The sequence below is a fragment of the Triturus cristatus genome, chromosome 5_2 (assembly GCF_964204655.1).
Source record: "Triturus cristatus chromosome 5_2, aTriCri1.1, whole genome shotgun sequence".
NCBI classification, from domain to species: domain Eukaryota; kingdom Metazoa; phylum Chordata; class Amphibia; order Caudata; family Salamandridae; genus Triturus; species Triturus cristatus.
In genome coordinates, this window is record NC_140588.1 from 576,685,862 (window position 1) to 576,713,212 (window position 27,351).

The following is a 27,351-nucleotide window of genomic DNA, read 5'->3' on the forward strand; positions in this document are numbered from 1 at the left end:
TAAAGTACGAGTGGGGAAAAGTTAGGTGTCACACAGTGTGTTTGTCATAAGCAATTACCTTTATCCTCCTGCAAAAGCCTTTTTACTCTGCAATCACCTCTTGCTGGACAGCCTGCGCTGGAGCAGCCAGCATGAAAAGGGAGCTGAGTAAGGCAGGACCTAGGGTCTCACCAGGGTGGCCGAGTGGTTAAGGCGTTGGACTTAAGATCCAATGGACAGTTGTCCGCATGGGTTCGAGCCCCATCCCTGGTATGGGTTTTCAGCGGGTGTGTAGGAACTTGCAGATGCTTTTGTAAAGCATTTTCCTCTGCCCTCCTCACCCTCCCAGTGCCCTTCCTTAACAGTCCCAATTCACGTCTCAGCTGTGGGGTCTGCTGCTACTCTGCACTTAGCATGGATGTTTGCCAAAGCAATGCAGTGCCACCTACGCAGAGCCCCTGCTTAGAGAAATACACCTCCTATGTCTTTTCCCACTGAAGGGAGCAGGAGGAAGTACTTGCTTCCTGGGGAACATGGGCCTGCCACTGGAATTTGTTAACCCGCCTCTTGCGGATTTCTCCCCTTTCTTTGATTTACACCTGCAGGCTCTCCCTTGCCATCGGAGCAGGATCTGCTGATGCAGGCCCGGCTGGATCAAATGTGCAAAGGCTTGTCCCCAGGCCTCGGGAAAAAATTGAGCAGAGATTCCCGCCTCCGCCTCCGCCTCCTCTTGCCTTCCGAACGGGCTTCCAAACGGGCAATGCCCTGACGGGTCCCCCACGCCCCATCCTGCCCATGCCCACACCCCTGTATATGAGGGTGACCCATGTCCCTCACCCTCCATGCTCGAACGGAAGACACGTGTGTCCTGAGGGGAGCGCCAGACAGGCATTTCTCCGGCCAGGCAGACCCCTGCAGCACCCGTTAGGCTCCAAAGCCTGTACATTCCCAAGATGCCACTGGTCACTATGCAAATCAGACAGCCCTGGCCACACCCTCTCCGCCGCTGGGCTCTGCTGCTTTCGGTACGTGCAGCTCAGCTTTTTCTTACCCTGAACCAGACTTCCGTTTCAGCAAAAAGGTGGGTTGCAGTGGGTCCGGGATGCCATTTGGAGACAAAGCCTGCGGCCCTGTCAAAGATGACTTCCTGCCGCACACCATGTGGTCAGAAGCCTACGAAAAGAAGCGCACCTCGGAATACAGAATCTCACTTCCTCAAGAGCCTTGCACAAGAGATTTTCCTCCCGCCGAGGAAAGCAACTCAAAGGGAACCTTGCGAAAATCAAATTAGGAGCCAGATTGCGGGATGCTAGGCAAACTGTTTGTCAGAAAAGCAAATTCATTTTGAGAAGCCCTGACCTGCGGGAAGGAAAAGCATTCAAGGGCAGAAGAAGGACTGTTCCCTGACCGGGAATCGAACCCGGGCCGCGGCGGTGAGAGCGCCGAATCCTAACCACTAGACCACCAGGGAACCCACAGCCATACAGCAAAAGTTCCTACACTGCTCTCCTAGTGACAAAGCTCATGGGGGCTGAAAGCATATTTTATTCTACAGCGAATATGAATCAGAACTTGAAAAAACACTCATGATTCCACCAGACTGTTTGTCACTTCCAAGCACAGGCCATCCCCTCCCCCGTGCTACTGAACCGACGAATTCCTGTACAATCGGGATCCCCGGGAAATCACAAGAGGGACACCTAGTGGCCGCTGATAGCTCAAAGACAGCTGGTACACCTTCTCACACCTACCTCGTTATTCAGCTTGCTGGAAGAATACATTGCGAATGACCGATTCAAGAGTGCAAGGGAGAAGAGTGCTCCAAAGTAGATGTATACATCGCAGCCGGGTTTTCCAGCAATTTACCTTTCTGATGAGCTGGTACTGCACTTTACGCCCACATAGAGCACCTGACTGGGTGGGGGACTGCGTGCGCATGAAGGTGGCTGAGGGCAATGGGAGCAAAGCAACCTGGGACACAGGGGACCCAGCCCCTTTCCTCTGCTTTCGTCTATAGGTCGGGGTGCCTTTTTAAGGACCTTCGATTAAAAAAAGCTGAGCTGCGTGGACAAATTACGCACGTCTACGTCTTAGAGGGATCTTCCCTGACCGGGAATCGAACCCGGGCCGCGGCGGTGAAAGCGCCGAATCCTAGCCACTAGACCACCAGGGAGGAGATGCTCTTGTGAGCCTGCCTTGCTCACTTCCTTATTGTGACTAAGCTAACTCCACTGTATAGATTGCCCATAAAGTACGAGTGGGGAAAAGTTAGGTGTCACACAGTGTGTTTGTCATAAGCAATTACCTTTATCCTCCTGCAAAAGCCTTTTTACTCTGCAATCACCTCTTGCTGGACAGCCTGCGCTGGAGCAGCCAGCATGAAAAGGGAGCTGAGTAAGGCAGGACCTAGGGTCTCACCAGGGTGGCCGAGTGGTTAAGGCGTTGGACTTAAGATCCAATGGACAGTTGTCCGCATGGGTTCGAGCCCCATCCCTGGTATGGGTTTTCAGCGGGTGTGTAGGAACTTGCAGATGCTTTTGTAAAGCATTTTCCTCTGCCCTCCTCACCCTCCCAGTGCCCTTCCTTAACAGTCCCAATTCACGTCTCAGCTGTGGGGTCTGCTGCTACTCTGCACTTAGCATGGATGTTTGCCAAAGCAATGCAGTGCCACCTACGCAGAGCCCCTGCTTAGAGAAATACACCTCCTATGTCTTTTCCCACTGAAGGGAGCAGGAGGAAGTACTTGCTTCCTGGGGAACATGGGCCTGCCACTGGAATTTGTTAACCCGCCTCTTGCGGATTTCTCCCCTTTCTTTGATTTACACCTGCAGGCTCTCCCTTGCCATCGGAGCAGGATCTGCTGATGCAGGCCCGGCTGGATCAAATGTGCAAAGGCTTGTCCCCAGGCCTCGGGAAAAAATTGAGCAGAGATTCCCGCCTCCGCCTCCGCCTCCTCTTGCCTTCCGAACGGGCTTCCAAACGGGCAATGCCCTGACGGGTCCCCCACGCCCCATCCTGCCAATGCCCACACCCCTGTATATGAGGGTGACCCATGTCCCTCACCCTCCATGCTCGAACGGAAGACACGTGTGTCCTGAGGGGAGCGCCAGACAGGCATTTCTCCGGCCAGGCAGACCCCTGCAGCACCCGTTAGGCTCCAAAGCCTGTACATTCCCAAGATGCCACTGGTCACTATGCAAATCAGACAGCCCTGGCCACACCCTCTCCGCCGCTGGGCTCTGCTGCTTTCGGTACGTGCAGCTCAGCTTTTTCTTACCCTGAACCAGACTTCCGTTTCAGCAAAAAGGTGGGTTGCAGTGGGTCCGGGATGCCATTTGGAGACAAAGCCTGCGGCCCTGTCAAAGATGACTTCCTGCCGCACACCATGTGGTCAGAAGCCTACGAAAAGAAGCGCACCTCGGAATACAGAATCTCACTTCCTCAAGAGCCTTGCACAAGAGATTTTCCTCCCGCCGAGGAAAGCAACTCAAAGGGAACCTTGCGAAAATCAAATTAGGAGCCAGATTGCGGGATGCTAGGCAAACTGTTTGTCAGAAAAGCAAATTCATTTTGAGAAGCCCTGACCTGCGGGAAGGAAAAGCATTCAAGGGCAGAAGAAGGACTGTTCCCTGACCGGGAATCGAACCCGGGCCGCGGCGGTGAGAGCGCCGAATCCTAACCACTAGACCACCAGGGAACCCACAGCCATACAGCAAAAGTTCCTACACTGCTCTCCTAGTGACAAAGCTCATGGGGGCTGAAAGCATATTTTATTCTACAGCGAATATGAATCAGAACTTGAAAAAACACTCATGATTCCACCAGACTGTTTGTCACTTCCAAGCACAGGCCATCCCCTCCCCCGTGCTACTGAACCGACGAATTCCTGTACAATCGGGATCCCCGGGAAATCACAAGAGGGACACCTAGTGGCCGCTGATAGCTCAAAGACAGCTGGTACACCTTCTCACACCTACCTCGTTATTCAGCTTGCTGGAAGAATACATTGCGAATGACCGATTCAAGAGTGCAAGGGAGAAGAGTGCTCCAAAGTAGATGTATACATCGCAGCCGGGTTTTCCAGCAATTTACCTTTCTGATGAGCTGGTACTGCACTTTACGCCCACATAGAGCACCTGACTGGGTGGGGGACTGCGTGCGCATGAAGGTGGCTGAGGGCAATGGGAGCAAAGCAACCTGGGACACAGGGGACCCAGCCCCTTTCCTCTGCTTTCGTCTATAGGTCAGGGTGCCTTTTTAAGGACCTTCGATTAAAAAAAGCTGAGCTGCGTGGACAAATTACACACGTCTACGTCTTAGAGGGATCTTCCCTGACCGGGAATCGAACCCGGGCCGCGGCAGTGAAAGCGCCGAATCCTAGCCACTAGACCACCAGGGAGGAGATGCTCTTGTGAGCCTGCCTTGCTCACTTCCTTATTGTGACTAAGCTAACTCCACTGTATAGATTGCCCATAAAGTACGAGTGGGGAAAAGTTAGGTGTCACACAGTGTGTTTGTCATAAGCAATTACCTTTATCCTCCTGCAAAAGCCTTTTTACTCTGCAATCACCTCTTGCTGGACAGCCTGCGCTGGAGCAGCCAGCATGAAAAGGGAGCTGAGTAAGGCAGGGCCTAGGGTCTCACCAGGGTGGCCGAGTGGTTAAGGCGTTGGACTTAAGATCCAATGGACAGTTGTCCGCATGGGTTCGAGCCCCATCCCTGGTATGGGTTTTCAGCGGGTGTGTAGGAACTTGCAGATGCTTTTTTAAAGCATTTTCCTCTGCCCTCCTCACCCTCCCAGTGCCCTTCCTTAACAGTCCCAATTCACGTCTCAGCTGTGGGGTCTGCTGCTACTCTGCACTTAGCATGGATGCTTCCCAAAGCAATGCAGTGCCACCTACGCAGAGCCCCTGCTTAGAGAAATACACCTCCTATGTCTTTTCCCACTGAAGGGAGCAGGAGGAAGTACTTGCTTCCTGGGGAACATGGGCCTGCCACTGGAATTTGTTAACCCGCCTCTTGCGGATTTCTCCCCTTTCTTTGATTTACACCTGCAGGCTCTCCCTTGCCATCGGAGCAGGATCTGCTGATGCAGGCCCGGCTGGATCAAATGTGCAAAGGCTTGTCCCCAGGCCTCGGGAAAAAATTGAGCAGAGATTCCCGCCTCCGCCTCCGCCTCCGCCTCCTCTTGCCTTCCGAACGGGCTTCCAAACGGGCAATGCCCTGACGGGTCCCCCACGCCCCATCCTGCCCATGCCCACACCCCTGTATATGAGGGTGACCCATGTCCCTCACCCTCCATGCTCGAACGGAAGACACGTGTGTCCTGAGGGGAGCGCCAGACAGGCATTTCTCCGGCCAGGCAGACCCCTGCAGCACCCGTTAGGCTCCAAAGCCTGTACATTCCCAAGATGCCACTGGTCACTATGCAAATCAGACAGCCCTGGCCACACCCTCTCCGCCGCTGGGCTCTGCTGCTTTCGGTACGTGCAGCTCAGCTTTTTCTTACCCTGAACCAGACTTCCGTTTCAGCAAAAAGGTGGGTTGCAGTGGGTCCGGGATGCCATTTGGAGACAAAGCCTGCGGCCTTGTCAAAGATGACTTCCTGCCGCACACCATGTGGTCAGAAGCCTACGAAAAGAAGCGCACCTCGGAATACAGAATCTCACTTCCTCAAGAGCCTTGCACAAGAGATTTTCCTCCCGCCGAGGAAAGCAACTCAAAGGGAACCTTGCGAAAATCAAATTAGGAGCCAGATTGCGGGATGCTAGGCAAACTGTTTGTCAGAAAAGCAAATTCATTTTGAGAAGCCCTGACCTGCGGGAAGGAAAAGCATTCAAGGGCAGAAGAAGGACTGTTCCCTGACCAGGAATCGAACCCGGGCCGCGGCGGTGAGAGCGCCGAATCCTAACCACTAGACCACCAGGGAACCCACAGCCATACAGCAAAAGTTCCTACACTGCTCTCCTAGTGACAAAGCTCATGGGGGCTGAAAGCATATTTTATTCTACAGCGAATATGAATCAGAACTTGAAAAAACACTCATGATTCCACCAGACTGTTTGTCACTTCCAAGCACAGGCCATCCCCTCCCCCGTGCTACTGAACCGACGAATTCCTGTACAATCGGGATCCCCGGGAAATCACAAGAGGGACACCTAGTGGCCGCTGATAGCTCAAAGACAGCTGGTACACCTTCTCACACCTACCTCGTTATTCAGCTTGCTGGAAGAATACATTGCGAATGACCGATTCAAGAGTGCAAGGGAGAAGAGTGCTCCAAAGTAGATGTATACATCGCAGCCGGGTTTTCCAGCAATTTACCTTTCTGATGAGCTGGTACTGCACTTTACGCCCACATAGAGCACCTGACTGGGTGGGGGACTGCGTGCGCATGAAGGTGGCTGAGGGCAATGGGAGCAAAGCAACCTGGGACACAGGGGACCCAGCCCCTTTCCTCTGCTTTCGTCTATAGGTCGGGGTGCCTTTTTAAGGACCTTCGATTAAAAAAAGCTGAGCTGCGTGGACAAATTACACACGTCTACGTCTTAGAGGGATCTTCCCTGACCGGGAATCGAACCCGGGCCGCGGCGGTGAAAGTGCCGAATCCTAGCCACTAGACCACCAGGGAGGAGATGCTCTTGTGAGCCTGCCTTGCTCACTTCCTTATTGTGACTAAGCTAACTCCACTGTATAGATTGCCCATAAAGTACGAGTGGGGAAAAGTTAGGTGTCACACAGTGTGTTTGTCATAAGCAATTACCTTTATCCTCCTGCAAAAGCCTTTTTACTCTGCAATCACCTCTTGCTGGACAGCCTGCGCTGGAGCAGCCAGCATGAAAAGGGAGCTGAGTAAGGCAGGGCCTAGGGTCTCACCAGGGTGGCCGAGTGGTTAAGGCGTTGGACTTAAGATCCAATGGACAGTTGTCCGCATGGGTTCGAGCCCCATCCCTGGTATGGGTTTTCAGCGGGTGTGTAGGAACTTGCAGATGCTTTTTTAAAGCATTTTCCTCTGCCCTCCTCACCCTCCCAGTGCCCTTCCTTAACAGTCCCAATTCACGTCTCAGCTGTGGGGTCTGCTGCTACTCTGCACTTAGCATGGATGCTTCCCAAAGCAATGCAGTGCCACCTACGCAGAGCCCCTGCTTAGAGAAATACACCTCCTATGTCTTTTCCCACTGAAGGGAGCAGGAGGAAGTACTTGCTTCCTGGGGAACATGGGCCTGCCACTGGAATTTGTTAACCCGCCTCTTGCGGATTTCTCCCCTTTCTTTGATTTACACCTGCAGGCTCTCCCTTGCCATCGGAGCAGGATCTGCTGATGCAGGCCCGGCTGGATCAAATGTGCAAAGGCTTGTCCCCAGGCCTCGGGAAAAAATTGAGCAGAGATTCCCGCCTCCGCCTCCTCTTGCCTTCCGAACAGGCTTCCAAACGGGCAATGCCCTGACGGGTCCCCCACGCCCCATCCTGCCCATGCCCACACCCCTGTATATGAGGGTGACCCATGTCCCTCACCCTCCATGCTCGAACGGAAGACACGTGTGTCCTGAGGGGAGCGCCAGACAGGCATTTCTCCGGCCAGGCAGACCCCTGCAGCACCCGTTAGGCTCCAAAGCCTGTACATTCCCAAGATGCCACTGGTCACTATGCAAATCAGACAGCCCTGGCCACACCCTCTCCGCCGCTGGGCTCTGCTGCTTTCGGTACGTGCAGCTCAGCTTTTTCTTACCCTGAACCAGACTTCCGTTTCAGCAAAAAGGTGGGTTGCAGTGGGTCCGGGATGCCATTTGGAGACAAAGCCTGCGGCCCTGTCAAAGATGACTTCCTGCCGCACACCATGTGGTCAGAAGCCTACGAAAAGAAGCGCACCTCGGAATACAGAATCTCACTTCCTCAAGAGCCTTGCACAAGAGATTTTCCTCCCGCCGAGGAAAGCAACTCAAAGGGAACCTTGCGAAAATCAAATTAGGAGCCAGATTGCGGGATGCTAGGCAAACTGTTTGTCAGAAAAGCAAATTCATTTTGAGAAGCCCTGACCTGCGGGAAGGAAAAGCATTCAAGGGCAGAAGAAGGACTGTTCCCTGACCGGGAATCGAACCCGGGCCGCGGCGGTGAGAGCGCCGAATCCTAACCACTAGACCACCAGGGAACCCACAGCCATACAGCAAAAGTTCCTACACTGCTCTCCTAGTGACAAAGCTCATGGGGGCTGAAAGCATATTTTATTCTACAGCGAATATGAATCAGAACTTGAAAAAACACTCATGATTCCACCAGACTGTTTGTCACTTCCAAGCACAGGCCATCCCCTCCCCCGTGCTACTGAACCGACGAATTCCTGTACAATCGGGATCCCCGGGAAATCACAAGAGGGACACCTAGTGGCCGCTGATAGCTCAAAGACAGCTGGTACACCTTCTCACACCTACCTCGTTATTCAGCTTGCTGGAAGAATACATTGCGAATGACCGATTCAAGAGTGCAAGGGAGAAGAGTGCTCCAAAGTAGATGTATACATCGCAGCCGGGTTTTCCAGCAATTTACCTTTCTGATGAGCTGGTACTGCACTTTACGCCCACATAGAGCACCTGACTGGGTGGGGGACTGCGTGCGCATGAAGGTGGCTGAGGGCAATGGGAGCAAAGCAACCTGAGACACAGGGGACCCAGCCCCTTTCCTCTGCTTTCGTCTATAGGTCGGGGTGCCTTTTTAAGGACCTTCGATTAAAAAAAGCTGAGCTGCGTGGACAAATTACGCACGTCTACGTCTTAGAGGGATCTTCCCTGACCGGGAATCGAACCCGGGCCGCGGCGGTGAAAGCGCCGAATCCTAGCCACTAGACCACCAGGGAGGAGATGCTCTTGTGAGCCTGCCTTGCTCACTTCCTTATTGTGACTAAGCTAACTCCACTGTATAGATTGCCCATAAAGTACGAGTGGGGAAAAGTTAGGTGTCACACAGTGTGTTTGTCATAAGCAATTACCTTTATCCTCCTGCAAAAGCCTTTTTACTCTGCAATCACCTCTTGCTGGACAGCCTGCGCTGGAGCAGCCAGCATGAAAAGGGAGCTGAGTAAGGCAGGACCTAGGGTCTCACCAGGGTGGCCGAGTGGTTAAGGCGTTGGACTTAAGATCCAATGGACAGTTGTCCGCATGGGTTCGAGCCCCATCCCTGGTATGGGTTTTCAGCGGGTGTGTAGGAACTTGCAGATGCTTTTGTAAAGCATTTTCCTCTGCCCTCCTCACCCTCCCAGTGCCCTTCCTTAACAGTCCCAATTCACGTCTCAGCTGTGGGGTCTGCTGCTACTCTGCACTTAGCATGGATGTTTGCCAAAGCAATGCAGTGCCACCTACGCAGAGCCCCTGCTTAGAGAAATACACCTCCTATGTCTTTTCCCACTGAAGGGAGCAGGAGGAAGTACTTGCTTCCTGGGGAACATGGGCCTGCCACTGGAATTTGTTAACCCGCCTCTTGCGGATTTCTCCCCTTTCTTTGATTTACACCTGCAGGCTCTCCCTTGCCATCGGAGCAGGATCTGCTGATGCAGGCCCGGCTGGATCAAATGTGCAAAGGCTTGTCCCCAGGCCTCGGGAAAAAATTGAGCAGAGATTCCCGCCTCCGCCTCCGCCTCCGCCTCCTCTTGCCTTCCGAACGGGCTTCCAAACGGGCAATGCCCTGACGGGTCCCCCACGCCCCATCCTGCCCATGCCCACACCCCTGTATATGAGGGTGACCCATGTCCCTCACCCTCCATGCTCGAACGGAAGACACGTGTGTCCTGAGGGGAGCGCCAGACAGGCATTTCTCCGGCCAGGCAGACCCCTGCAGCACCCGTTAGGCTCCAAAGCCTGTACATTCCCAAGATGCCACTGGTCACTATGCAAATCAGACAGCCCTGGCCACACCCTCTCCGCCGCTGGGCTCTGCTGCTTTCGGTACGTGCAGCTCAGCTTTTTCTTACCCTGAACCAGACTTCCGTTTCAGCAAAAAGGTGGGTTGCAGTGGGTCCGGGATGCCATTTGGAGACAAAGCCTGCGGCCCTGTCAAAGATGACTTCCTGCCGCACACCATGTGGTCAGAAGCCTACGAAAAGAAGCGCACCTTGGAATACAGAATCTCACTTCCTCAAGAGCCTTGCACAAGAGATTTTCCTCCCGCCGAGGAAAGCAACTCAAAGGGAACCTTGCGAAAATCAAATTAGGAGCCAGATTGCGGGATGCTAGGCAAACTGTTTGTCAGAAAAGCAAATTCATTTTGAGAAGCCCTGACCTGCGGGAAGGAAAAGCATTCAAGGGCAGAAGAAGGACTGTTCCCTGACCGGGAATCGAACCCGGGCCGCGGCGGTGAGAGCGCCGAATCCTAACCACTAGACCACCAGGGAACCCACAGCCATACAGCAAAAGTTCCTACACTGCTCTCCTAGTGACAAAGCTCATGGGGGCTGAAAGCATATTTTATTCTACAGCGAATATGAATCAGAACTTGAAAAAACACTCATGATTCCACCAGACTGTTTGTCACTTCCAAGCACAGGCCATCCCCTCCCCCGTGCTACTGAACCGACGAATTCCTGTACAATCGGGATCCCCGGGAAATCACAAGAGGGACACCTAGTGGCCGCTGATAGCTCAAAGACAGCTGGTACACCTTCTCACACCTACCTCGTTATTCAGCTTGCTGGAAGAATACATTGCGAATGACCGATTCAAGAGTGCAAGGGAGAAGAGTGCTCCAAAGTAGATGTATACATCGCAGCCGGGTTTTCCAGCAATTTACCTTTCTGATGAGCTGGTACTGCACTTTACGCCCACATAGAGCACCTGACTGGGTGGGGGACTGCGTGCGCATGAAGGTGGCTGAGGGCAATGGGAGCAAAGCAACCTGGGACACAGGGGACCCAGCCCCTTTCCTCTGCTTTCGTCTATAGGTCGGGGTGCCTTTTTAAGGACCTTCGATTAAAAAAAGCTGAGCTGCGTGGACAAATTACACACGTCTACGTCTTAGAGGGATCTTCCCTGACCGGGAATCGAACCCGGGCCGCGGCGGTGAAAGCGCCGAATCCTAGCCACTAGACCACCAGGGAGGAGATGCTCTTGTGAGCCTGCCTTGCTCACTTCCTTATTGTGACTAAGCTAACTCCACTGTATAGATTGCCCATAAAGTACGAGTGGGGAAAAGTTAGGTGTCACACAGTGTGTTTGTCATAAGCAATTACCTTTATCCTCCTGCAAAAGCCTTTTTACTCTGCAATCACCTCTTGCTGGACAGCCTGCGCTGGAGCAGCCAGCATGAAAAGGGAGCTGAGTAAGGCAGGGCCTAGGGTCTCACCAGGGTGGCCGAGTGGTTAAGGCGTTGGACTTAAGATCCAATGGACAGTTGTCCGCATGGGTTCGAGCCCCATCCCTGGTATGGGTTTTCAGCGGGTGTGTAGGAACTTGCAGATGCTTTTTTAAAGCATTTTCCTCTGCCCTCCTCACCCTCCCAGTGCCCTTCCTTAACAGTCCCAATTCACGTCTCAGCTGTGGGGTCTGCTGCTACTCTGCACTTAGCATGGATGCTTCCCAAAGCAATGCAGTGCCACCTACGCAGAGCCCCTGCTTAGAGAAATACACCTCCTATGTCTTTTCCCACTGAAGGGAGCAGGAGGAAGTACTTGCTTCCTGGGGAACATGGGCCTGCCACTGGAATTTGTTAACCCGCCTCTTGCGGATTTCTCCCCTTTCTTTGATTTACACCTGCAGGCTCTCCCTTGCCATCGGAGCAGGATCTGCTGATGCAGGCCCGGCTGGATCAAATGTGCAAAGGCTTGTCCCCAGGCCTCGGGAAAAAATTGAGCAGAGATTCCCGCCTCCGCCTCCTCTTGCCTTCCGAACAGGCTTCCAAACGGGCAATGCCCTGACGGGTCCCCCACGCCCCATCCTGCCCATGCCCACACCCCTGTATATGAGGGTGACCCATGTCCCTCACCCTCCATGCTCGAACGGAAGACACGTGTGTCCTGAGGGGAGCGCCAGACAGGCATTTCTCCGGCCAGGCAGACCCCTGCAGCACCCGTTAGGCTCCAAAGCCTGTACATTCCCAAGATGCCACTGGTCACTATGCAAATCAGACAGCCCTGGCCACACCCTCTCCGCCGCTGGGCTCTGCTGCTTTCGGTACGTGCAGCTCAGCTTTTTCTTACCCTGAACCAGACTTCCGTTTCAGCAAAAAGGTGGGTTGCAGTGGGTCCGGGATGCCATTTGGAGACAAAGCCTGCGGCCCTGTCAAAGATGACTTCCTGCCGCACACCATGTGGTCAGAAGCCTACGAAAAGAAGCGCACCTCGGAATACAGAATCTCACTTCCTCAAGAGCCTTGCACAAGAGATTTTCCTCCCGCCGAGGAAAGCAACTCAAAGGGAACCTTGCGAAAATCAAATTAGGAGCCAGATTGCGGGATGCTAGGCAAACTGTTTGTCAGAAAAGCAAATTCATTTTGAGAAGCCCTGACCTGCGGGAAGGAAAAGCATTCAAGGGCAGAAGAAGGACTGTTCCCTGACCGGGAATCGAACCCGGGCCGCGGCGGTGAGAGCGCCGAATCCTAACCACTAGACCACCAGGGAACCCACAGCCATACAGCAAAAGTTCCTACACTGCTCTCCTAGTGACAAAGCTCATGGGGGCTGAAAGCATATTTTATTCTACAGCGAATATGAATCAGAACTTGAAAAAACACTCATGATTCCACCAGACTGTTTGTCACTTCCAAGCACAGGCCATCCCCTCCCCCGTGCTACTGAACCGACGAATTCCTGTACAATCGGGATCCCCGGGAAATCACAAGAGGGACACCTAGTGGCCGCTGATAGCTCAAAGACAGCAGGTACACCTTCTCACACCTACCTCGTTATTCAGCTTGCTGGAAGAATACATTGCGAATGACCGATTCAAGAGTGCAAGGGAGAAGAGTGCTCCAAAGTAGATGTATACATCGCAGCCGGGTTTTCCAGCAATTTACCTTTCTGATGAGCTGGTACTGCACTTTACGCCCACATAGAGCACCTGACTGGGTGGGGGACTGCGTGCGCATGAAGGTGGCTGAGGGCAATGGGAGCAAAGCAACCTGGGACACAGGGGACCCAGCCCCTTTCCTCTGCTTTCGTCTATAGGTCGGGGTGCCTTTTTAAGGACCTTCGATTAAAAAAAGCTGAGCTGCGTGGACAAATTACGCACGTCTACGTCTTAGAGGGATCTTCCCTGACCGGGAATCGAACCCGGGCCGCGGCGGTGAAAGCGCCGAATCCTAGCCACTAGACCACCAGGGAGGAGATGCTCTTGTGAGCCTGCCTTGCTCACTTCCTTATTGTGACTAAGCTAACTCCACTGTATAGATTGCCCATAAAGTACGAGTGGGGAAAAGTTAGGTGTCACACAGTGTGTTTGTCATAAGCAATTACCTTTATCCTCCTGCAAAAGCCTTTTTACTCTGCAATCACCTCTTGCTGGACAGCCTGCGCTGGAGCAGCCAGCATGAAAAGGGAGCTGAGTAAGGCAGGACCTAGGGTCTCACCAGGGTGGCCGAGTGGTTAAGGCGTTGGACTTAAGATCCAATGGACAGTTGTCCGCATGGGTTCGAGCCCCATCCCTGGTATGGGTTTTCAGCGGGTGTGTAGGAACTTGCAGATGCTTTTGTAAAGCATTTTCCTCTGCCCTCCTCACCCTCCCAGTGCCCTTCCTTAACAGTCCCAATTCACGTCTCAGCTGTGGGGTCTGCTGCTACTCTGCACTTAGCATGGATGTTTGCCAAAGCAATGCAGTGCCACCTACGCAGAGCCCCTGCTTAGAGAAATACACCTCCTATGTCTTTTCCCACTGAAGGGAGCAGGAGGAAGTACTTGCTTCCTGGGGAACATGGGCCTGCCACTGGAATTTGTTAACCCGCCTCTTGCGGATTTCTCCCCTTTCTTTGATTTACACCTGCAGGCTCTCCCTTGCCATCGGAGCAGGATCTGCTGATGCAGGCCCGGCTGGATCAAATGTGCAAAGGCTTGTCCCCAGGCCTCGGGAAAAAATTGAGCAGAGATTCCCGCCTCCGCCTCCGCCTCCTCTTGCCTTCCGAACGGGCTTCCAAACGGGCAATGCCCTGACGGGTCCCCCACGCCCCATCCTGCCAATGCCCACACCCCTGTATATGAGGGTGACCCATGTCCCTCACCCTCCATGCTCGAACGGAAGACACGTGTGTCCTGAGGGGAGCGCCAGACAGGCATTTCTCCGGCCAGGCAGACCCCTGCAGCACCCGTTAGGCTCCAAAGCCTGTACATTCCCAAGATGCCACTGGTCACTATGCAAATCAGACAGCCCTGGCCACACCCTCTCCGCCGCTGGGCTCTGCTGCTTTCGGTACGTGCAGCTCAGCTTTTTCTTACCCTGAACCAGACTTCCGTTTCAGCAAAAAGGTGGGTTGCAGTGGGTCCGGGATGCCATTTGGAGACAAAGCCTGCGGCCCTGTCAAAGATGACTTCCTGCCGCACACCATGTGGTCAGAAGCCTACGAAAAGAAGCGCACCTCGGAATACAGAATCTCACTTCCTCAAGAGCCTTGCACAAGAGATTTTCCTCCCGCCGAGGAAAGCAACTCAAAGGGAACCTTGCGAAAATCAAATTAGGAGCCAGATTGCGGGATGCTAGGCAAACTGTTTGTCAGAAAAGCAAATTCATTTTGAGAAGCCCTGACCTGCGGGAAGGAAAAGCATTCAAGGGCAGAAGAAGGACTGTTCCCTGACCGGGAATCGAACCCGGGCCGCGGCGGTGAGAGCGCCGAATCCTAACCACTAGACCACCAGGGAACCCACAGCCATACAGCAAAAGTTCCTACACTGCTCTCCTAGTGACAAAGCTCATGGGGGCTGAAAGCATATTTTATTCTACAGCGAATATGAATCAGAACTTGAAAAAACACTCATGATTCCACCAGACTGTTTGTCACTTCCAAGCACAGGCCATCCCCTCCCCCGTGCTACTGAACCGACGAATTCCTGTACAATCGGGATCCCCGGGAAATCACAAGAGGGACACCTAGTGGCCGCTGATAGCTCAAAGACAGCTGGTACACCTTCTCACACCTACCTCGTTATTCAGCTTGCTGGAAGAATACATTGCGAATGACCGATTCAAGAGTGCAAGGGAGAAGAGTGCTCCAAAGTAGATGTATACATCGCAGCCGGGTTTTCCAGCAATTTACCTTTCTGATGAGCTGGTACTGCACTTTACGCCCACATAGAGCACCTGACTGGGTGGGGGACTGCGTGCGCATGAAGGTGGCTGAGGGCAATGGAAGCAAAGCAACCTGGGACACAGGGGACCCAGCCCCTTTCCTCTGCTTTCGTCTATAGGTCGGGTGCCTTTTTAAGGACCTTCGATTAAAAAAAGCTGAGCTGCGTGGACAAATTACGCACGTCTACGTCTTAGAGGGATCTTCCCTGACCGGGAATCGAACCCGGGCCGCGGCGGTGAAAGCGCCGAATCCTAGCCACTAGACCACCAGGGAGGAGATGCTCTTGTGAGCCTGCCTTGCTCACTTCCTTATTGTGACTAAGCTAACTCCACTGTATAGATTGCCCATAAAGTACGAGTGGGGAAAAGTTAGGTGTCACACAGTGTGTTTGTCATAAGCAATTACCTTTATCCTCCTGCAAAAGCCTTTTTACTCTGCAATCACCTCTTGCTGGACAGCCTGCGCTGGAGCAGCCAGCATGAAAAGGGAGCTGAGTAAGGCAGGACCTAGGGTCTCACCAGGGTGGCCGAGTGGTTAAGGCGTTGGACTTAAGATCCAATGGACAGTTGTCCGCATGGGTTCGAGCCCCATCCCTGGTATGGGTTTTCAGCGGGTGTGTAGGAACTTGCAGATGCTTTTGTAAAGCATTTTCCTCTGCCCTCCTCACCCTCCCAGTGCCCTTCCTTAACAGTCCCAATTCACGTCTCAGCTGTGGGGTCTGCTGCTACTCTGCACTTAGCATGGATGTTTGCCAAAGCAATGCAGTGCCACCTACGCAGAGCCCCTGCTTAGAGAAATACACCTCCTATGTCTTTTCCCACTGAAGGGAGCAGGAGGAAGTACTTGCTTCCTGGGGAACATGGGCCTGCCACTGGAATTTGTTAACCCGCCTCTTGCGGATTTCTCCCCTTTCTTTGATTTACACCTGCAGGCTCTCCCTTGCCATCGGAGCAGGATCTGCTGATGCAGGCCCGGCTGGATCAAATGTGCAAAGGCTTGTCCCCAGGCCTCGGGAAAAAATTGAGCAGAGATTCCCGCCTCCGCCTCCTCTTGCCTTCCGAACGGGCTTCCAAACGGGCAATGCCCTGACGGGTCCCCCACGCCCCATCCTGCCCATGCCCACACCCCTGTATATGAGGGTGACCCATGTCCCTCACCCTCCATGCTCGAACGGAAGACACGTGTGTCCTGAGGGGAGCGCCAGACAGGCATTTCTCCGGCCAGGCAGACCCCTGCAGCACCCGTTAGGCTCCAAAGCCTGTACATTCCCAAGATGCCACTGGTCACTATGCAAATCAGACAGCCCTGGCCACACCCTCTCCGCCGCTGGGCTCTGCTGCTTTCGGTACGTGCAGCTCAGCTTTTTCTTACCCTGAACCAGACTTCCGTTTCAGCAAAAAGGTGGGTTGCAGTGGGTCCGGGATGCCATTTGGAGACAAAGCCTGCGGCCCTGTCAAAGATGACTTCCTGCCGCACACCATGTGGTCAGAAGCCTACGAAAAGAAGCGCACCTCGGAATACAGAATCTCACTTCCTCAAGAGCCTTGCACAAGAGATTTTCCTCCCGCCGAGGAAAGCAACTCAAAGGGAACCTTGCGAAAATCAAATTAGGAGCCAGATTGCGGGATGCTAGGCAAACTGTTTGTCAGAAAAGCAAATTCATTTTGAGAAGCCCTGACCTGCGGGAAGGAAAAGCATTCAAGGGCAGAAGAAGGACTGTTCCCTGACCGGGAATCGAACCCGGGCCGCGGCGGTGAGAGCGCCGAATCCTAACCACTAGACCACCAGGGAACCCACAGCCATACAGCAAAAGTTCCTACACTGCTCTCCTAGTGACAAAGCTCATGGGGGCTGAAAGCATATTTTATTCTACAGCGAATATGAATCAGAACTTGAAAAAACACTCATGATTCCACCAGACTGTTTGTCACTTCCAAGCACAGGCCATCCCCTCCCCCGTGCTACTGAACCGACGAATTCCTGTACAATCGGGATCCCCGGGAAATCACAAGAGGGACACCTAGTGGCCGCTGATAGCTCAAAGACAGCTGGTACACCTTCTCACACCTACCTCGTTATTCAGCTTGCTGGAAGAATACATTGCGAATGACCGATTCAAGAGTGCAAGGGAGAAGAGTGCTCCAAAGTAGATGTATACATCGCAGCCGGGTTTTCCAGCAATTTACCTTTCTGATGAGCTGGTACTGCACTTTACGCCCACATAGAGCACCTGACTGGGTGGGGGACTGCGTGCGCATGAAGGTGGCTGAGGGCAATGGGAGCAAAGCAACCTGGGACACAGGGGACCCAGCCCCTTTCCTCTGCTTTCGTCTATAGGTCGGGGTGCCTTTTTAAGGACCTTCGATTAAAAAAAGCTGAGCTGCGTGGACAAATTACGCACGTCTACGTCTTAGAGGGATCTTCCCTGACCGGGAATCGAACCCGGGCCGCGGCGGTGAAAGCGCCGAATCCTAGCCACTAGACCACCAGGGAGGAGATGCTCTTGTGAGCATGCCTTGCTCACTTCCTTATTGTGACTAAGCTAACTCCACTGTATAGATTGCCCATAAAGTACGAGTGGGGAAAAGTTAGGTGTCACACAGTGTGTTTGTCATAAGCAATTACCTTTATCCTCCTGCAAAAGCCTTTTTACTCTGCAATCACCTCTTGCTGGACAGCCTGCGCTGGAGCAGCCAGCATGAAAAGGGAGCTGAGTAAGGCAGGACCTAGGGTCTCACCAGGGTGGCCGAGTGGTTAAGGCGTTGGACTTAAGATCCAATGGACAGTTGTCCGCATGGGTTCGAGCCCCATCCCTGGTATGGGTTTTCAGCGGGTGTGTAGGAACTTGCAGATGCTTTTGTAAAGCATTTTCCTCTGCCCTCCTCACCCTCCCAGTGCCCTTCCTTAACAGTCCCAATTCACGTCTCAGCTGTGGGGTCTGCTGCTACTCTGCACTTAGCATGGATGTTTGCCAAAGCAATGCAGTGCCACCTACGCAGAGCCCCTGCTTAGAGAAATACACCTCCTATGTCTTTTCCCACTGAAGGGAGCAGGAGGAAGTACTTGCTTCCTGGGGAACATGGGCCTGCCACTGGAATTTGTTAACCCGCCTCTTGCGGATTTCTCCCCTTTCTTTGATTTACACCTGCAGGCTCTCCCTTGCCATCGGAGCAGGATCTGCTGATGCAGGCCCGGCTGGATCAAATGTGCAAAGGCTTGTCCCCAGGCCTCGGGAAAAAATTGAGCAGAGATTCCCGCCTCCGCCTCCGCCTCCTCTTGCCTTCCGAACGGGCTTCCAAACGGGCAATGCCCTGACGGGTCCCCCACGCCCCATCCTGCCCATGCCCACACCCCTGTATATGAGGGTGACCCATGTCCCTCACCCTCCATGCTCGAACGGAAGACACGTGTGTCCTGAGGGGAGCGCCAGACAGGCATTTCTCCGGCCAGGCAGACCCCTGCAGCACCCGTTAGGCTCCAAAGCCTGTACATTCCCAAGATGCCACTGGTCACTATGCAAATCAGACAGCCCTGGCCACACCCTCTCCGCCGCTGGGCTCTGCTGCTTTCGGTACGTGCAGCTCAGCTTTTTCTTACCCTGAACCAGACTTCCGTTTCAGCAAAAAGGTGGGTTGCAGTGGGTCCGGGATGCCATTTGGAGACAAAGCCTGCGGCCCTGTCAAAGATGACTTCCTGCCGCACACCATGTGGTCAGAAGCCTACGAAAAGAAGCGCACCTCGGAATACAGAATCTCACTTCCTCAAGAGCCTTGCACAAGAGATTTTCCTCCCGCCGAGGAAAGCAACTCAAAGGGAACCTTGCGAAAATCAAATTAGGAGCCAGATTGCGGGATGCTAGGCAAACTGTTTGTCAGAAAAGCAAATTCATTTTGAGAAGCCCTGACCTGCGGGAAGGAAAAGCATTCAAGGGCAGAAGAAGGACTGTTCCCTGACCGGGAATCGAACCCGGGCCGCGGCGGTGAGAGCGCCGAATCCTAACCACTAGACCACCAGGGAACCCACAGCCATACAGCAAAAGTTCCTACACTGCTCTCCTAGTGACAAAGCTCATGGGGGCTGAAAGCATATTTTATTCTACAGCGAATATGAATCAGAACTTGAAAAAACACTCATGATTCCACCAGACTGTTTGTCACTTCCAAGCACAGGCCATCCCCTCCCCCGTGCTACTGAACCGACGAATTCCTGTACAATCGGGATCCCCGGGAAATCACAAGAGGGACACCTAGTGGCCGCTGATAGCTCAAAGACAGCTGGTACACCTTCTCACACCTACCTCGTTATTCAGCTTGCTGGAAGAATACATTGCGAATGACCGATTCAAGAGTGCAAGGGAGAAGAGTGCTCCAAAGTAGATGTATACATCGCAGCCGGGTTTTCCAGCAATTTACCTTTCTGATGAGCTGGTACTGCACTTTACGCCCACATAGAGCACCTGACTGGGTGGGGGACTGCGTGCGCATGAAGGTGGCTGAGGGCAATGGGAGCAAAGCAACCTGGGACACAGGGGACCCAGCCCCTTTCCTCTGCTTTCGTCTATAGGTCGGGGTGCCTTTTTAAGGACCTTCGATTAAAAAAAGCTGAGCTGCGTGGACAAATTACGCACGTCTACGTCTTAGAGGGATCTTCCCTGACCGGGAATCGAACCCGGGCCGCGGCGGTGAAAGCGCCGAATCCTAGCCACTAGACCACCAGGGAGGAGATGCTCTTGTGAGCCTGCCTTGCTCACTTCCTTATTGTGACTAAGCTAACTCCACTGTATAGATTGCCCATAAAGTACGAGTGGGGAAAAGTTAGGTGTCACACAGTGTGTTTGTCATAAGCAATTACCTTTATCCTCCTGCAAAAGCCTTTTTACTCTGCAATCACCTCTTGCTGGACAGCCTGCGCTGGAGCAGCCAGCATGAAAAGGGAGCTGAGTAAGGCAGGACCTAGGGTCTCACCAGGGTGGCCGAGTGGTTAAGGCGTTGGACTTAAGATCCAATGGACAGTTGTCCGCATGGGTTCGAGCCCCATCCCTGGTATGGGTTTTCAGCGGGTGTGTAGGAACTTGCAGATGCTTTTGTAAAGCATTTTCCTCTGCCCTCCTCACCCTCCCAGTGCCCTTCCTTAACAGTCCCAATTCACGTCTCAGCTGTGGGGTCTGCTGCTACTCTGCACTTAGCATGGATGTTTGCCAAAGCAATGCAGTGCCACCTACGCAGAGCCCCTGCTTAGAGAAATACACCTCCTATGTCTTTTCCCACTGAAGGGAGCAGGAGGAAGTACTTGCTTCCTGGGGAACATGGGCCTGCCACTGGAATTTGTTAACCCGCCTCTTGCGGATTTCTCCCCTTTCTTTGATTTACACCTGCAGGCTCTCCCTTGCCATCGGAGCAGGATCTGCTGATGCAGGCCCGGCTGGATCAAATGTGCAAAGGCTTGTCCCCAGGCCTCGGGAAAAAATTGAGCAGAGATTCCCGCCTCCGCCTCCGCCTCCTCTTGCCTTCCGAACGGGCTTCCAAACGGGCAATGCCCTGACGGGTCCCCCACGCCCCATCCTGCCAATGCCCACACCCCTGTATATGAGGGTGACCCATGTCCCTCACCCTCCATGCTCGAACGGAAGACACGTGTGTCCTGAGGGGAGCGCCAGACAGGCATTTCTCCGGCCAGGCAGACCCCTGCAGCACCCGTTAGGCTCCAAAGCCTGTACATTCCCAAGATGCCACTGGTCACTATGCAAATCAGACAGCCCTGGCCACACCCTCTCCGCCGCTGGGCTCTGCTGCTTTCGGTACGTGCAGCTCAGCTTTTTCTTACCCTGAACCAGACTTCCGTTTCAGCAAAAAGGTGGGTTGCAGTGGGTCCGGGATGCCATTTGGAGACAAAGCCTGCGGCCCTGTCAAAGATGACTTCCTGCCGCACACCATGTGGTCAGAAGCCTACGAAAAGAAGCGCACCTCGGAATACAGAATCTCACTTCCTCAAGAGCCTTGCACAAGAGATTTTCCTCCCGCCGAGGAAAGCAACTCAAAGGGAACCTTGCGAAAATCAAATTAGGAGCCAGATTGCGGGATGCTAGGCAAACTGTTTGTCAGAAAAGCAAATTCATTTTGAGAAGCCCTGACCTGCGGGAAGGAAAAGCATTCAAGGGCAGAAGAAGGACTGTTCCCTGACCGGGAATCGAACCCAGGCCGCGGCGGTGAGAGCGCCGAATCCTAACCACTAGACCACCAGGGAACCCACAGCCATACAGCAAAAGTTCCTACACTGCTCTCCTAGTGACAAAGCTCATGGGGGCTGAAAGCATATTTTATTCTACAGCGAATATGAATCAGAACTTGAAAAAACACTCATGATTCCACCAGACTGTTTGTCACTTCCAAGCACAGGCCATCCCCTCCCCCGTGCTACTGAACCGACGAATTCCTGTACAATCGGGATCCCCGGGAAATCACAAGAGGGACACCTAGTGGCCGCTGATAGCTCAAAGACAGCTGGTACACCTTCTCACACCTACCTCGTTATTCAGCTTGCTGGAAGAATACATTGCGAATGACCGATTCAAGAGTGCAAGGGAGAAGAGTGCTCCAAAGTAGATGTATACATCGCAGCCGGGTTTTCCAGCAATTTACCTTTCTGATGAGCTGGTACTGCACTTTACGCCCACATAGAGCACCTGACTGGGTGGGGGACTGCGTGCGCATGAAGGTGGCTGAGGGCAATGGAAGCAAAGCAACCTGGGACACAGGGGACCCAGCCCCTTTCCTCTGCTTTCGTCTATAGGTCGGGTGCCTTTTTAAGGACCTTCGATTAAAAAAAGCTGAGCTGCGTGGACAAATTACGCACGTCTACGTCTTAGAGGGATCTTCCCTGACCGGGAATCGAACCCGGGCCGCGGCGGTGAAAGCGCCGAATCCTAGCCACTAGACCACCAGGGAGGAGATGCTCTTGTGAGCCTGCCTTGCTCACTTCCTTATTGTGACTAAGCTAACTCCACTGTATAGATTGCCCATAAAGTACGAGTGGGGAAAAGTTAGGTGTCACACAGTGTGTTTGTCATAAGCAATTACCTTTATCCTCCTGCAAAAGCCTTTTTACTCTGCAATCACCTCTTGCTGGACAGCCTGCGCTGGAGCAGCCAGCATGAAAAGGGAGCTGAGTAAGGCAGGACCTAGGGTCTCACCAGGGTGGCCGAGTGGTTAAGGCGTTGGACTTAAGATCCAATGGACAGTTGTCCGCATGGGTTCGAGCCCCATCCCTGGTATGGGTTTTCAGCGGGTGTGTAGGAACTTGCAGATGCTTTTGTAAAGCATTTTCCTCTGCCCTCCTCACCCTCCCAGTGCCCTTCCTTAACAGTCCCAATTCACGTCTCAGCTGTGGGGTCTGCTGCTACTCTGCACTTAGCATGGATGTTTGCCAAAGCAATGCAGTGCCACCTACGCAGAGCCCCTGCTTAGAGAAATACACCTCCTATGTCTTTTCCCACTGAAGGGAGCAGGAGGAAGTACTTGCTTCCTGGGGAACATGGGCCTGCCACTGGAATTTGTTAACCCGCCTCTTGCGGATTTCTCCCCTTTCTTTGATTTACACCTGCAGGCTCTCCCTTGCCATCGGAGCAGGATCTGCTGATGCAGGCCCGGCTGGATCAAATGTGCAAAGGCTTGTCCCCAGGCCTCGGGAAAAAATTGAGCAGAGATTCCCGCCTCCGCCTCCTCTTGCCTTCCGAACGGGCTTCCAAACGGGCAATGCCCTGACGGGTCCCCCACGCCCCATCCTGCCCATGCCCACACCCCTGTATATGAGGGTGACCCATGTCCCTCACCCTCCATGCTCGAACGGAAGACACGTGTGTCCTGAGGGGAGCGCCAGACAGGCATTTCTCCGGCCAGGCAGACCCCTGCAGCACCCGTTAGGCTCCAAAGCCTGTACATTCCCAAGATGCCACTGGTCACTATGCAAATCAGACAGCCCTGGCCACACCCTCTCCGCCGCTGGGCTCTGCTGCTTTCGGTACGTGCAGCTCAGCTTTTTCTTACCCTGAACCAGACTTCCGTTTCAGCAAAAAGGTGGGTTGCAGTGGGTCCGGGATGCCATTTGGAGACAAAGCCTGCGGCCCTGTCAAAGATGACTTCCTGCCGCACACCATGTGGTCAGAAGCCTACGAAAAGAAGCGCACCTCGGAATACAGAATCTCACTTCCTCAAGAGCCTTGCACAAGAGATTTTCCTCCCGCCGAGGAAAGCAACTCAAAGGGAACCTTGCGAAAATCAAATTAGGAGCCAGATTGCGGGATGCTAGGCAAACTGTTTGTCAGAAAAGCAAATTCATTTTGAGAAGCCCTGACCTGCGGGAAGGAAAAGCATTCAAGGGCAGAAGAAGGACTGTTCCCTGACCGGGAATCGAACCCGGGCCGCGGCGGTGAGAGCGCCGAATCCTAACCACTAGACCACCAGGTAACCCACAGCCATACAGCAAAAGTTCCTACACTGCTCTCCTAGTGACAAAGCTCATGGGGGCTGAAAGCATATTTTATTCTACAGCGAATATGAATCAGAACTTGAAAAAACACTCATGATTCCACCAGACTGTTTGTCACTTCCAAGCACAGGCCATCCCCTCCCCCGTGCTACTGAACCGACGAATTCCTGTACAATCGGGATCCCCGGGAAATCACAAGAGGGACACCTAGTGGCCGCTGATAGCTCAAAGACAGCTGGTACACCTTCTCACACCTACCTCGTTATTCAGCTTGCTGGAAGAATACATTGCGAATGACCGATTCAAGAGTGCAAGGGAGAAGAGTGCTCCAAAGTAGATGTATACATCGCAGCCGGGTTTTCCAGCAATTTACCTTTCTGATGAGCTGGTACTGCACTTTACGCCCACATAGAGCACCTGACTGGGTGGGGGACTGCGTGCGCATGAAGGTGGCTGAGGGCAATGGGAGCAAAGCAACCTGGGACACAGGGGACCCAGCCCCTTTCCTCTGCTTTCGTCTATAGGTCGGGGTGCCTTTTTAAGGACCTTCGATTAAAAAAAGCTGAGCTGCGTGGACAAATTACACACGTCTACGTCTTAGAGGGATCTTCCCTGACCGGGAATCGAACCCGGGCCGCGGCGGTGAAAGCGCCGAATCCTAGCCACTAGACCACCAGGGAGGAGATGCTCTTGTGAGCCTGCCTTGCTCACTTCCTTATTGTGACTAAGCTAACTCCACTGTATAGATTGCCCATAAAGTACGAGTGGGGAAAAGTTAGGTGTCACACAGTGTGTTTGTCATAAGCAATTACCTTTATCCTCCTGCAAAAGCCTTTTTACTCTGCAATCACCTCTTGCTGGACAGCCTGCGCTGGAGCAGCCAGCATGAAAAGGGAGCTGAGTAAGGCAGGGCCTAGGGTCTCACCAGGGTGGCCGAGTGGTTAAGGCGTTGGACTTAAGATCCAATGGACAGTTGTCCGCATGGGTTCGAGCCCCATCCCTGGTATGGGTTTTCAGCGGGTGTGTAGGAACTTGCAGATGCTTTTTTAAAGCATTTTCCTCTGCCCTCCTCACCCTCCCAGTGCCCTTCCTTAACAGTCCCAATTCACGTCTCAGCTGTGGGGTCTGCTGCTACTCTGCACTTAGCATGGATGCTTCCCAAAGCAATGCAGTGCCACCTACGCAGAGCCCCTGCTTAGAGAAATACACCTCCTATGTCTTTTCCCACTGAAGGGAGCAGGAGGAAGTACTTGCTTCCTGGGGAACATGGGCCTGCCACTGGAATTTGTTAACCCGCCTCTTGCGGATTTCTCCCCTTTCTTTGATTTACACCTGCAGGCTCTCCCTTGCCATCGGAGCAGGATCTGCTGATGCAGGCCCGGCTGGATCAAATGTGCAAAGGCTTGTCCCCAGGCCTCGGGAAAAAATTGAGCAGAGATTCCCGCCTCCGCCTCCGCCTCCGCCTCCGCCTCCTCTTGCCTTCCGAACGGGCTTCCAAACGGGCAATGCCCTGACGGGTCCCCCACGCCCCATCCTGCCCATGCCCACACCCCTGTATATGAGGGTGACCCATGTCCCTCACCCTCCATGCTCGAACGGAAGACACGTGTGTCCTGAGGGGAGCGCCAGACAGGCATTTCTCCGGCCAGGCAGACCCCTGCAGCACCCGTTAGGCTCCAAAGCCTGTACATTCCCAAGATGCCACTGGTCACTATGCAAATCAGACAGCCCTGGCCACACCCTCTCCGCCGCTGGGCTCTGCTGCTTTCGGTACGTGCAGCTCAGCTTTTTCTTACCCTGAACCAGACTTCCGTTTCAGCAAAAAGGTGGGTTGCAGTGGGTCCGGGATGCCATTTGGAGACAAAGCCTGCGGCCCTGTCAAAGATGACTTCCTGCCGCACACCATGTGGTCAGAAGCCTACGAAAAGAAGCGCACCTCGGAATACAGAATCTCACTTCCTCAAGAGCCTTGCACAAGAGATTTTCCTCCCGCCGAGGAAAGCAACTCAAAGGGAACCTTGCGAAAATCAAATTAGGAGCCAGATTGCGGGATGCTAGGCAAACTGTTTGTCAGAAAAGCAAATTCATTTTGAGAAGCCCTGACCTGCGGGAAGGAAAAGCATTCAAGGGCAGAAGAAGGACTGTTCCCTGACCGGGAATCAAACCCGGGCCGCGGCGGTGAGAGCGCCGAATCCTAACCACTAGACCACCAGGGAACCCACAGCCATACAGCAAAAGTTCCTACACTGCTCTCCTAGTGACAAAGCTCATGGGGGCTGAAAGCATATTTTATTCTACAGCGAATATGAATCAGAACTTGAAAAAACACTCATGATTCCACCAGACTGTTTGTCACTTCCAAGCACAGGCCATCCCCTCCCCCGTGCTACTGAACCGACGAATTCCTGTACAATCGGGATCCCCGGGAAATCACAAGAGGGACACCTAGTGGCCGCTGATAGCTCAAAGACAGCTGGTACACCTTCTCACACCTACCTCGTTATTCAGCTTGCTGGAAGAATACATTGCGAATGACCGATTCAAGAGTGCAAGGGAGAAGAGTGCTCCAAAGTAGATGTATACATCGCAGCCGGGTTTTCCAGCAATTTACCTTTCTGATGAGCTGGTACTGCACTTTACGCCCACATAGAGCACCTGACTGGGTGGGGGACTGCGTGCGCATGAAGGTGGCTGAGGGCAATGGGAGCAAAGCAACCTGGGACACAGGGGACCCAGCCCCTTTCCTCTGCTTTCGTCTATAGGTCGGGGTGCCTTTTTAAGGACCTTCGATTAAAAAAAGCTGAGCTGCGTGGACAAATTACACACGTCTACGTCTTAGAGGGATCTTCCCTGACCGGGAATCGAACCCGGGCCGCGGCAGTGAAAGCGCCGAATCCTAGCCACTAGACCACCAGGGAGGAGATGCTCTTGTGAGCCTGCCTTGCTCACTTCCTTATTGTGACTAAGCTAACTCCACTGTATAGATTGCCCATAAAGTACGAGTGGGGAAAAGTTAGGTGTCACACAGTGTGTTTGTCATAAGCAATTACCTTTATCCTCCTGCAAAAGCCTTTTTACTCTGCAATCACCTCTTGCTGGACAGCCTGCGCTGGAGCAGCCAGCATGAAAAGGGAGCTGAGTAAGGCAGGGCCTAGGGTCTCACCAGGGTGGCCGAGTGGTTAAGGCGTTGGACTTAAGATCCAATGGACAGTTGTCCGCATGGGTTCGAGCCCCATCCCTGGTATGGGTTTTCAGCGGGTGTGTAGGAACTTGCAGATGCTTTTTTAAAGCATTTTCCTCTGCCCTCCTCACCCTCCCAGTGCCCTTCCTTAACAGTCCCAATTCACGTCTCAGCTGTGGGGTCTGCTGCTACTCTGCACTTAGCATGGATGCTTCCCAAAGCAATGCAGTGCCACCTACGCAGAGCCCCTGCTTAGAGAAATACACCTCCTATGTCTTTTCCCACTGAAGGGAGCAGGAGGAAGTACTTGCTTCCTGGGGAACATGGGCCTGCCACTGGAATTTGTTAACCCGCCTCTTGCGGATTTCTCCCCTTTCTTTGATTTACACCTGCAGGCTCTCCCTTGCCATCGGAGCAGGATCTGCTGATGCAGGCCCGGCTGGATCAAATGT

General features: G+C 53.4%; 21 non-coding genes across 21 annotated transcripts; 13 read left to right on the top strand and 8 right to left on the bottom strand.

The window, feature by feature from the left end:
* The first annotated feature begins 169 nt into the window (after positions 1-169).
* Positions 170-252, top strand: TRNAL-UAA (transfer RNA leucine (anticodon UAA)). The gene has a single exon. It is a non-coding gene; the product is annotated as a tRNA-Leu (tRNA).
* Positions 253-1,378: 1,126 nt separating this feature from the next.
* TRNAE-CUC (transfer RNA glutamic acid (anticodon CUC)) lies at positions 1,379-1,450 on the bottom strand. Its single transcript has one exon. It is a non-coding gene; the product is annotated as a tRNA-Glu (tRNA).
* A 945-nt stretch (positions 1,451-2,395) lies between these two features.
* On the top strand, positions 2,396-2,478 carry TRNAL-UAA (transfer RNA leucine (anticodon UAA)). The gene has a single exon. It is a non-coding gene; the product is annotated as a tRNA-Leu (tRNA).
* Positions 2,479-3,604: 1,126 nt separating this feature from the next.
* On the bottom strand, positions 3,605-3,676 carry TRNAE-CUC (transfer RNA glutamic acid (anticodon CUC)). The gene has a single exon. It is a non-coding gene; the product is annotated as a tRNA-Glu (tRNA).
* A 945-nt stretch (positions 3,677-4,621) lies between these two features.
* TRNAL-UAA (transfer RNA leucine (anticodon UAA)) lies at positions 4,622-4,704 on the top strand. The gene has a single exon. It is a non-coding gene; the product is annotated as a tRNA-Leu (tRNA).
* Positions 4,705-6,853: 2,149 nt separating this feature from the next.
* On the top strand, positions 6,854-6,936 carry TRNAL-UAA (transfer RNA leucine (anticodon UAA)). The gene has a single exon. It is a non-coding gene; the product is annotated as a tRNA-Leu (tRNA).
* A 1,120-nt stretch (positions 6,937-8,056) lies between these two features.
* TRNAE-CUC (transfer RNA glutamic acid (anticodon CUC)) lies at positions 8,057-8,128 on the bottom strand. The gene has a single exon. It is a non-coding gene; the product is annotated as a tRNA-Glu (tRNA).
* Positions 8,129-9,073: 945 nt separating this feature from the next.
* TRNAL-UAA (transfer RNA leucine (anticodon UAA)) lies at positions 9,074-9,156 on the top strand. Its single transcript has one exon. It is a non-coding gene; the product is annotated as a tRNA-Leu (tRNA).
* Positions 9,157-10,288: 1,132 nt separating this feature from the next.
* On the bottom strand, positions 10,289-10,360 carry TRNAE-CUC (transfer RNA glutamic acid (anticodon CUC)). The gene has a single exon. It is a non-coding gene; the product is annotated as a tRNA-Glu (tRNA).
* A 945-nt stretch (positions 10,361-11,305) lies between these two features.
* Positions 11,306-11,388, top strand: TRNAL-UAA (transfer RNA leucine (anticodon UAA)). Its single transcript has one exon. It is a non-coding gene; the product is annotated as a tRNA-Leu (tRNA).
* A 1,120-nt stretch (positions 11,389-12,508) lies between these two features.
* Positions 12,509-12,580, bottom strand: TRNAE-CUC (transfer RNA glutamic acid (anticodon CUC)). Its single transcript has one exon. It is a non-coding gene; the product is annotated as a tRNA-Glu (tRNA).
* A 945-nt stretch (positions 12,581-13,525) lies between these two features.
* TRNAL-UAA (transfer RNA leucine (anticodon UAA)) lies at positions 13,526-13,608 on the top strand. Its single transcript has one exon. It is a non-coding gene; the product is annotated as a tRNA-Leu (tRNA).
* Positions 13,609-14,734: 1,126 nt separating this feature from the next.
* On the bottom strand, positions 14,735-14,806 carry TRNAE-CUC (transfer RNA glutamic acid (anticodon CUC)). Its single transcript has one exon. It is a non-coding gene; the product is annotated as a tRNA-Glu (tRNA).
* Positions 14,807-15,750: 944 nt separating this feature from the next.
* TRNAL-UAA (transfer RNA leucine (anticodon UAA)) lies at positions 15,751-15,833 on the top strand. Its single transcript has one exon. It is a non-coding gene; the product is annotated as a tRNA-Leu (tRNA).
* Positions 15,834-16,953: 1,120 nt separating this feature from the next.
* Positions 16,954-17,025, bottom strand: TRNAE-CUC (transfer RNA glutamic acid (anticodon CUC)). Its single transcript has one exon. It is a non-coding gene; the product is annotated as a tRNA-Glu (tRNA).
* A 945-nt stretch (positions 17,026-17,970) lies between these two features.
* TRNAL-UAA (transfer RNA leucine (anticodon UAA)) lies at positions 17,971-18,053 on the top strand. Its single transcript has one exon. It is a non-coding gene; the product is annotated as a tRNA-Leu (tRNA).
* Positions 18,054-19,179: 1,126 nt separating this feature from the next.
* On the bottom strand, positions 19,180-19,251 carry TRNAE-CUC (transfer RNA glutamic acid (anticodon CUC)). Its single transcript has one exon. It is a non-coding gene; the product is annotated as a tRNA-Glu (tRNA).
* Positions 19,252-20,196: 945 nt separating this feature from the next.
* Positions 20,197-20,279, top strand: TRNAL-UAA (transfer RNA leucine (anticodon UAA)). Its single transcript has one exon. It is a non-coding gene; the product is annotated as a tRNA-Leu (tRNA).
* A 2,142-nt stretch (positions 20,280-22,421) lies between these two features.
* On the top strand, positions 22,422-22,504 carry TRNAL-UAA (transfer RNA leucine (anticodon UAA)). The gene has a single exon. It is a non-coding gene; the product is annotated as a tRNA-Leu (tRNA).
* Positions 22,505-24,641: 2,137 nt separating this feature from the next.
* Positions 24,642-24,724, top strand: TRNAL-UAA (transfer RNA leucine (anticodon UAA)). Its single transcript has one exon. It is a non-coding gene; the product is annotated as a tRNA-Leu (tRNA).
* A 2,155-nt stretch (positions 24,725-26,879) lies between these two features.
* On the top strand, positions 26,880-26,962 carry TRNAL-UAA (transfer RNA leucine (anticodon UAA)). The gene has a single exon. It is a non-coding gene; the product is annotated as a tRNA-Leu (tRNA).
* Positions 26,963-27,351: the final 389 nt, after the last annotated feature.